This window comes from Rosa rugosa, chromosome 2 (genome assembly GCF_958449725.1).
Source record: "Rosa rugosa chromosome 2, drRosRugo1.1, whole genome shotgun sequence".
Lineage (NCBI taxonomy): Eukaryota > Viridiplantae > Streptophyta > Magnoliopsida > Rosales > Rosaceae > Rosa > Rosa rugosa.
The window spans coordinates 49732828-49743302 of NC_084821.1; the positions used below are offsets into that span (position 1 = coordinate 49732828).

Genomic DNA, 10475 nt, shown 5'->3' on the forward strand with positions numbered 1-10475 from the left:
TTGCAGTCCCATGTTCATGTAGTCAGCCTCCTTAAATTTAAGTCTCAGCTACATATTAATTAAAATATTTAGAACACAATTGCAAAAACGAATTGAAGAAAAACTCAATCAAACCATTCAAAAACATAACCAACCGCATGATGACAGGAAAAGGAAAATAAAATTGATGCAATTGGGAAACCAAATTAAGTTAGATGGAGAAGAAAAATGGAGTATAAAAGTTACCTGGAACCAAAGAATTTAGTCATCTCGATCTTCACGTAACCTAAAAAGATGCAGAGAAAACACCTGGAAACAAATTTCTATCAACAATTATGCAATAAACAATCAGTTTTTTTTTCCTTGAAGGACACTAACAATAGTCATCAATCAAGTAATATCATCAATTTACGTAGGATACATACGATAAATGGATAATTCAGAAGGGACCAACAAATAAACCTCACCGCTCGCATCTAAGGAAGAAGGTTTTGTAAACACCCGAATCAATATTTCACTGCAGTTGCCATGAACAAACACACAAAGTAGAAAGAAATTAGACGGGAAGAATATTAACTGAAATCAGATAAACAATACTTTCTAAATTGATCAAGTATAGTGCGTCCGTCTCTTGGAGATTTTCTATAAAAAAGGATTAGGAGAAGAAACGGTTTAGTACCTATAGCTTTTGGTTTCTGATAGCAACAAATGAAAACGGCTGCAGTTTCCGGTAGAGAAGAAAACGAAGAGGAGAACGTCTTCTGCACAATTCAGAAAGTGGGGGGAATAATAACTGCAAATCAGTTTTTGAAGGAAACTGAAACTGTCTTATCCTCCCACATTACTCTTTTGCCCTTTGTTTATTTATATCAAGTTTTGTGGACTTATATAGAGAAAGGGGCAATTGCAGGGATTATGATAAATTTAACCATAAGCCTTATTGGCTTAATTAATACTGATAAGAGCAAGGCAATCCTCCTTTTAAAAAGAAGAAAGAAAAAAAAAAGAGCAAGACAATTCCGAATTAGTCCTTAGGCAGCTAGTAAGTCTTCAGTGGAAACTACAGAAATACCCTCAGCATTCTCCAATATTTGCTGCAACAATCTCCCTAAATCCCCAACCCAATCCCTTCCCTCTTTCCTCCAGTCCTCCTCTCACAGTCTCCACCCACAAAACACAGAGAGCACCAGAACTCATCACCCCATCACCATTAACCACCACCATGTTAACCTCAACATCATCATCATCACTCCACCACCCAATCCTCCACACTCCCCTCCACCCCAAAACCCCAACCCTCACCCCACCCTCCCTCAAATTCCAACCAAACCCAAAACCTCAGCTTCACCTCGGAACCTCAATCCTCATCTCCAAACGTTGCCCCAACATCGTTGCCATGAGTAAATCCCCGAAAGTTGAGGAGCAGAAGTTCAGCGCGGAGGGTCTGGTCACTGAGTCACTCCCGAACGGTATGTTTCGAATCCGATTAGACAATGCGGACAACATCATAGGATACATTTCTGGGAAAATCCGAAAGAGTTTCATTAGGATATTGCCTGGGGACAGAGTCAAAGTTGAGGTCAGTCGCTATGATACTACTAGAGGTCGAATTGTTTATAGACTCCGTAACACTAGGGATTCTCCCTGATAATCCTTTTTTTTTTTTTTTTTTGTATTTGCAAGTGACACTGAAACAATATTGTTGTGTGTATTTGTGAATTTGAGAAGAAGGGTTGTGTTTGAAAGTCGAATTTTATCATGTAATTGCAGGTTTGTTACTGGAATTATAATGTTTGCTGCAGTTTCAAATGTACAATGTTTTGATGTCCCATGATTTTTGAGCAATTACATTAACTGTTACTCTGCTTTTGCAACAGTGGTGTATGAATTGGTTTCTATTTATTGAAATACTTCCAGTTTTATTTTCTAGTTGGTTGATTTGGTCATCGATCGGGAAAGGAGCCAAAGCCTTGTGATATGAATTTTGGCTCATGGTGTATGGGAGGATGTTATGAATCTATGAGATTGTGAAGGATAGACGAGGCGAGGGTAGTGATGCTAGTGATGCTTTGAGTGGCGGTTTGGAATAGTAATAGATGAGTGAGGTGAGTAGAGAACTAGAGATGGCCCGAGTGGAGGGAAGGCGAAAATAATCAAAGGATACTCTCATCCCAAGGTTAGAGGGAGCTCGGCCTTGCGGGCTTTCTGCGGATATCCATCTGGTTCGTTGCCATCCCTGCATGAGTGGTCTGTGATGGTATGGCATTGTTGATGCAAGTGTAGAGATGGGTATGAGGAGGTACATGATGAGAGTAGAGGTAGCTTGAGTGGTACAGGATGTTTTGGTATGAGATGAGAGGATAGGATTAGAGAATATGGATTGAAATCCTTGTGTAAGCTAGGGTGGTAGTGAAAATGGCTAGGGTGAGTGGTCATGGAGTTCAACTGCAGCCAGTGAGGCAGTGAGTTGCATTACTTTTGGTTGCTTAACTTTTTTGCTTGTTATTGTGCTGGCTTTGGTGGGTTATGCTTTTCTAGTTCCATCTTCAATGTATGTATGACCAGAAGATGCATCCATGTCTGATATATTGACTAAATGTTCCTCATTATTCTTGGGAGCTCTCAAATTGGTTGTGTCACGGAATTACAGAGTTGCTATCGAGCTTTAATGTTACAATTTTTGAAATTCAAATTCACTGATGAGAAAATTTTACAAATAGTACCCCAGTTAAAAGTCATTCATCACTTTGGTACATCAATTTCAAAAACTATCATATTAGTACCCCAACATTAAAATTCACAGCATTTTAAGTACATGTCGTCTACTAACGGTGTTAACCTCTATTTTTGTTGGGCTATTTTCGTCACTCCAAGTCTCAATTTTTTTTTTCTTCCACTCCACAACTATCATCTTTCTCAGCTATTCTTGAGAGACTGAGATTATATAACAGTGAGGAGAGAAAATCAGAGAGGGTGAGGGAGATGCTATTCAATTTTAGTTTGGAAGTATTGTCTCTGCCATCAACTGCTACGATGTCCTACTCTGGAAGGTCAAGGTACTGCCCCTCAGATTACAAGGAGTCAAGGAGAGAACTTGAGAAACACTTTGCATCAAAGGGAAAAGTGATTGATTTCCATCTAGTGGTCGATCCATGGACAAGAAAATCTTGTGGATTTGGATTTGTTACCCCATGGATTGCTGTGTTTGATTTGGCTAATTTTCTGGCTTTTGGTTTGAATTCTTGTTTTGCTTTCTGGGTTTTTGGTATCGCATAGAGAGAGAGAGAGAGAGAGAGAGAGAGAGTAATGGCTGACGAATCTCAAAAACCCAGGAGCCCCAGTGGCGTTTCCTGACCCCTCTGAACTTCTTTGATTGTACCATGATTCATTATTGACAGTATGTTAATTAACAAAATTCTTGTGCGACCATGCTATCATGGAACTGTTACCATATAATCAATAACTATAAGACTTAGACCCGCAAGACATAGAGAATCTAACAAGTATGTTGAAATTGTGTAAATGAAGATGTGGGATAGTTTGTTGAGTATAATATATATGGCATGGAATTAATGGATGGTTAGGAGGAAAAGAAGAACAGATAGCTAGAGTGAGAGTATTTTGTGATTAAGTGGGGGAAGAGGAGAAAAAAAAAATTGAGAACATGAAAAGACAAAATTGTCCATGAAATAGTTTATGTTACAATAGAGTTGACACCGTTATCGATGGAGAGTATGAAAATTGTGTCAGGTTTTAATGTTGAGGTATTAATGTGATAGTTTTTAAATATAATGTACCAAAATGATGAATTGACCTAATGTCAGGTACTATTTGTAAAATTTTATCTTCACTGATTGTTCAATTAATGTTTACAATTTGAACATTTTTCACTTTCACCATGCTTAGAACAAGTCCACCCGTAGTCAAGAAATGTCAAGGTCGAAAAGTCAAGAATTCGACCAGTCAAGTAACTGTTCACTGTCACTGGACATGGGTTTCCACTCGTTTTTTTTTTCTTGACCAGTCAAAACTATTCATTTTCCACTGTTCATTGAGTGTTTTAACTGTTCATTGATTTTTTTTTTTTTTGGAATTTAAAAATAAAATATATTTGATGTAAATAGATGATAATAATGGAGATTTATGAAAAATTAATGTCATAATTATGCAATTTACTATTTTTCTAATATTTTCGGTAGACAAATTATGAGCCACCGACAATTTATCTTGAAATGAATGAAGACACCACCGACAATTTTTTTTGAAACGCTTGAAATAACCACCGACATCTTTGAACGGACCAGATCATTTGCATACTATTCAATCTAACGATTATTGTTGATGTAATCTTATCTAAGATTTCAGATCAGATTACGTCGAACCAGGAGTGAACACGTGTCCTTGAAGTCTGATCACGTTTTATGTGAAAATTGTAAATAAATAGAGTAAGAGGCAGCACACCATTCACACATAAGCTAATATTCACAAATCTCCTTCTTTTTCATATCTCCAGATCCAACACATTTCCTCTTCTTCCCTCATTTCAATGAAGAGATTGTGGGCTAAGTATCGACAATCTTGAGATGAAGATCATAAAGAGATGTGTATGACTAATGCTCTTGTGGTAGCAGCAGTCGCTGAAGCTTCCTCCGGATCACGACGACGGGGTTCTCAACCGGGGCGTGCACTCTATAACATAGTTTGATTGTGCATCAATGCCAAAGTGCCAATGGCTATGGTATCCCAAGCATGATGTTGGACTACTATGATAAAGTTAGGCTATGGGGCCCTTATTAATGGGCTTTACTTAGTGATGAACTTCGCTCCTTTGTTCTCGAATGATGTAAAACCCTAAACCCCTCCCTATATAAAATCCCAATTCCCATTTGAGCCACCAAAACAGTTGAAAACAGAGTCAGTCAGAGTCACTCAAATGGCGACCAAAACCATTCTCAAAGACGCCAAAGCCCCACTCCTCTTGTTCCGCAGCCCCTTCTTGGCCGCCGCCATCCCCAACACCGCTCCTCCAAACCCACTACTCATTCAGACAATCCAGCCTTCCCATCAGAAACCGCTTCTTCACCTTCCGGGTCTGCGCCAGTATCTATATCAACAGCCACCGTCGCCCAAGGTCGATGGACTTGGGCTCAGCAGGGCATTGGACTCTACTCTCGGGCGGCTCCAGGCCCGCGGTAGCGACGATGAGGAGGAGGATGATAGTAGTGCGGAGTGGAGTGATGATGAAGACTGTAGCAACTTTGATTCTGAAGATGTTTGTGATGAGGAAAAGACGGACTCTGAGGACTGAAATTGTTTTTATTGTACCTACGGCGATTGTGAGGAAACCCCATAATCAAATACGTAGATGTACGGAGTTGTTGAATTCATAGTGAAATAAATCACTTCTGGTTTCCTTTTTCTTTCTCTTTACTACTTTGATATCGATATTTGGTTCATACTGATACATATAGGAAGGCTTTTTGGATAAACTTTTGGGTTGGAAATGAAGAACAATGTTACAATAGTGTTTATTTTCCTATTGCTATGTTTAATTTATGCATCCAAGTTCTGATGAGAACAAGAGATGTAATGTGTCTCCGTCACATTGTCACATTGTCACATGCTCCTGGTTCTGTGGTTCTACAAATTGTTAGTAGTTAGTGCCATAAATCTATGAAAAATAGGCTCTTAATCTACATATTGATGAAGAAACATACACAATTGCGATTAGGCAGAGAAAATTTCCTCATCCATAAGCTAGCTTTATCGTTTTGCGCAGTTGCGGATCCCTTGTTGTTAGGGTTTATGTTTCTTGGAGATTAAGTTACTTTGACTTAGTCACATTTATTAACGTGTTTAATGTAGTCTGTTAATAAAGCCCTAGTCATTAGAGTTTTAGATTAGGTTTGAATTATTCTCCAACTAATACTCCACGTTATTAGGTCATGTAAACGTGGTTGTTATTTGTTATCATTCCTGTATTGCAAGGCTGGTATAAAGCCGAATGTTATTCATTCCTTATTCTTTCTAACTGTACCCAGCAAATATCTATCTAGACGCAGCAAATATTTTACACCCAACAAAATGATATAATTTTTAATTGCACCTAGCAAATTTTCCAATAATACGCTCACTTTTAATTAAACCCACCAAAACTCACACCCAGCAAAATCCACACCTAGTCCCAAACTCAAAATTTATTTCTTAGAGTTCGTCGTCATTGCTACCTCCTTCGCTCTTCCTATTAGTTTGGTGACTAACTACCGAAGCCTTTAATAAGTCTTTGGGACACAAGCACTCATCGCTGCTTCTGCTTCACGAAAGGTTACCTACCCATATATACGATCATATGTATAAACACCATTAAATTAGCTACTAGTACTCCAGTGACCAGTGGCCGGCCGCGGTCTCCGGTGACCGGTGACCGGTGACCGGACTCCGGCGACAGGTCACAGGAATCCGGAATCCGGGTACCGGACTAGTGACCGGAATCCGGCGTCTGAATTTATTGCCCCCTAATAATACCCAGTAATCAAATTATTGCCCCCCAGTAATCATATTACTGCTCCCCAGTAACCATATTATTGCCTCCCAATAATTATATTATTGTCTCCCAATAATCATATTATTGCCTCCATTAATCATATTATTGCCCTCCAGTGAATTGCATAAATTCCCAAAACCAAAATGAATACACTACAGTCACAATTGATCAATTTATATGCATATTATTGCCCCCCAATACTCATATTATTGCCTCGCAATAAACATGTAATTCTCTCCGTCGAAAACAAAAACCAAAACCTTAGAAGAAAAAAAAAAAGTTTTCTTCTTTTTCTGCCGCCACCACCGATTGTCAAAAAAAAAAAAAAAAAATTCCTAGCTTTGAAATTTTTTTTCTGCCGCCGGCGCTCTCGTTAGCACTGCCTACCCCTGCCCAACCCATCCCCGCGCGCCTGCAGATCCCAACAGCAGCGCCTCCAAGCCTCCAGCCTTGCGCGCCCAGCGCTGCACCTCTCGCGGCTCCCTTCCTGCGGACTGCCCACACCCGGCGCTCGCCCAGCCCAGCGCGCTGCTACACTTCCAGATCGATAACAGCAACACACCACTGGCCTCACCTATTGAACAGCGCACCTGCATCACAGCCCAGCGCCGCGCCCGACAGCAGCACCGCCTTCGATCCAACCCAGCCCGAGTGTCTGCGCAGCCCCCCCCCCCCCCCCAAACTGCGCGCGGCCCTCCACGCCCTGCCCTCCGACGCATAGCCCCCGCGTTGCATCCTCGCTGCCCTGCCCAGTGGCATAGCCACCACCTGCAGACCAGAAGGAGGCGCGCAGATATGTGTATGGCGGAGAGAGAGAGTCTGATAGGAGGAGGGGAGAGAGAGAGGTGTTTGTAGTTTATTAATTAGATTGGGGGTAAAAATGTCACTTGGGTTTAAACTGGGTAAGTGGGAGTAAAAAACTCTCAGTGGAGTAAGTGGGCAATTTTTAGGTTAAAATTGGGTAAGTGGTCACGATCCCTAAAATTAAATAGATTTGGCAACTCACTGTGAAGTTTAGCAATAATTGATGGTAATCTATACTATTATTAAGAGGAGAGAGTTTGTTAGTCAAAATCAAAAAATTTGACAGAAATGACCTTAAAAGATTAAAAAACTTTTGAGAATTAATTAAATCACAAGGACAATTATGACATTTATAAAATGTATTTTTATTAAAAAAATTAAAAAAAAAAACTCATAACCCACTTTTCTCTCTCATTATCTTTTGTCTGCAATAACCGTTTTCTTTTTTATTTAAAAATAAATAAATACTTGCACTTGCACATGCAGAGCATGTGTGGAGAAAAGCTAGTATTCATAATGATAAGAGAAAATGTTGCAAACAGTACCCGAACTAAGGGTCACTCTTAACTTCAGTACCCGACTATGCAAAACTATCACTTTGGTACCCCAAGTTTGAAGCCCAACCCAATAATCGTACACGCCGTCCATAATGGTGTTAAGTGCCTAGCCACGTGGCAAAACCTGAAGGGTAATTTGGTCATATCAATCGAAATTTACACTCTCTCTCAAACGCGGACAACATCATAGGATACATTTCTGGGAAAATCCGAAAGAGTTTCATTAGGATATTGCCTGGGGACAGAGTCAAAGTTGAGGTCAGTCGCTATGATACTACTAGAGGTCGAATTGTTTATAGACTCCGTAACACTAGGGATTCTCCCTGATAATCCTTTTTTTAATTTTGTATTTGCAAGTGACACTGAAACAATATTGTTGTGTGTATTTGTGAATTTGAGAAGAAGGGTTGTGTTCGAAAGTCGAATTTTTATCATGTAATTGCAGGTTTGTTACTGGAATTATAATGGTTGCTGCAGTTTCAAATGTACAATGTTTTGATGTCCCATGATTTTTGAGCAATTACATTAACTGTTACTCTGCTTTTGCAAGAGTGGTGTATGAATTGGTTTCTATTTATTGAGATACTTCCAGTTTTATTTACTAGTAGGTTGATTTAGTCATCGATCAGGAAAGGTGCCAAAGCCTTGTGATATGAATTTTGGCTCATGGTGTATGGGAGGATGTTATTAATCTGTGAGATTGTGAAGGATAGACGAGGCGAGGGTAGTGATGCTAGTAATGCTTTGAGTGGCGGTTTGGAATAGTAATAGATGAGTGAGGTGAGTAGAGAACTAGAGATGGCCCGAGTGGAGGGAAGGCGAAAATAATCAAAGGATGCTCTCATCCCAAGGTTAGAGGGAGGTCGACCTTGTGGGGTTTCTGCGGATATCCATCTGGTTCGTTGCCATCCCTGCTTGAGCGGTCTGTGATGGTATGGCATTGTTGATGCAAGTGTAGAGATGGGTATGAAGAGGTGCATGATGAGAGTAGAGGTAGCTCGAGTGGTACAGGATGTTTTGGTATGAGATGAGAGGATAGGATTAGAGAATATGGATTGAAATCCTTGTGTAAGCTAGGGTGGTAGTGAAAATGGCTAGGGTGAGTGGTCATGGAGTTCAACTGCAGCCAGTGAGGCAGTGAGTTGCATTACTTTTGGTTGCTTAACTTTTTTGCTTGTTATTGTGCTGGCTTTGGTGGGTTATGCTTTTCTAGTTCCATCTTCAATGTATGTATGACCAGAAGATGCATCCATGTCTGATATATTGACTAAATGTTCCTCATTATTCTTGGGAGCTCTCAAATTGGTTGTGTCACGGAATTACAGAGTTGCTATCGAGCTTTAATGTTACAATTTTTGAAATTCAAATTCACTGATGAGAAAATTTTACAAATAGTACCCCAGTTAAAAGTCATTCATCACTTTGGTACATCAATTTCAAAAACTATCATATTAGTACCCCAACATTAAAATTCACAGCATTTTAAGTACATGTCGTCTACTAAATTCACTGATTGTTCAATGTTTACAATTTGAACATTTTTCACTTCCACCATGCTTACAATTTATTTAGTCAGGCCACTGGTGCTGTCACTGCTGTGCACTGAACTCTAACTGCCTTTGAGAAATGAAACTATACAATGGTAAAGAAAGTTCACGAAAATCAGTGTATTAGTATTTTTATTTAGAAGACCTTTCAACTGCACTGCTGATATGAGAGGCACTTCATGAGACGTTGCCGATTGCGAAGTTTCATGGGGACGTGATGAAGTAGTTTCAGACAAACTTTGCCTTCCCCATACTTAGCTGCGTTAAGAACCTTATTAGTACTTCCAAATTGAAGAGAAAGAGTTTTCAAGCAAATTGCGTCCAGCTTACACTGGAACGAAGTACAAAATCAAGAAGTACGGAGTTAACCACGTAAATCGATGGCAAAAAAATTGAATCTGCGGCACCAATCTAGTGACTCCTAGAACCTAGTTTGGTTGTGCACAAATGCCACTGGCTATGGTAACCCAAGTAATATTGTTACTAAAACTTCCATCCCTTGGTAACATGGTCTTTTTAGGGTTATAGTTAACCATAAACTTGCATAAACAATTTGAACCTCATCCTACTCATCTCGTGATGCCAGTGAGAATTGAATCTGTGAATTTCGCGATGTCGATTATTGTCGCATATCATTGGTATAGAATCTTTAAGACTTCCAAACCCACAACTCATTCAGACAATCCAGCCTTCCAATCAGCAACCGCTTCTTCACCTCTCGGGTCTCCGCCAGTATCTCTATCAACAGCCGCCGTCGCCCAAGGTTGATGGGCTTGGGCTTGGCGGGGCATTGGGCTCTACTTCTAGTTTTCTATCAACAGCCGCCGTCGCCCAGTATCTCTAGTCTTGTGGAGTTTAGTTTGTTCGAGCAACATCTCCAAGTATTAGGATGAGCCTAAGCATCTGATGTATCTTTAATATAGAAAACTAGAAGAGCTACATGGTCTGCTCTCTGTTCATCTCATTATCTTTCTAGAGTTCTCATCTACATCTTTCTTCTTCTTTTTTGAATAGTTACATCTTTCTTGTTTGATCAATACAATT

At 39.9% G+C, this 10475-nt stretch overlaps 2 long non-coding RNA genes across 2 annotated transcripts; one reads left to right on the forward strand and one right to left on the reverse strand.

The window, feature by feature from the left end:
* On the reverse strand, positions 1-756 carry LOC133731758 (uncharacterized). The gene is made up of 4 exons (XR_009856791.1): positions 659-756; positions 447-496; positions 226-288; positions 1-48 (listed from the first exon to the last, which is right to left on the reverse strand). It is a non-coding gene; the product is annotated as an uncharacterized LOC133731758 (long non-coding RNA).
* A 7299-nt stretch (positions 757-8055) lies between these two features.
* LOC133734537 (uncharacterized) lies at positions 8056-8375 on the forward strand. Its single transcript, XR_009858393.1, has 2 exons — positions 8056-8142; positions 8330-8375. It is a non-coding gene; the product is annotated as an uncharacterized LOC133734537 (long non-coding RNA).
* The last annotated feature ends 2100 nt before the right edge of the window (positions 8376-10475 follow it).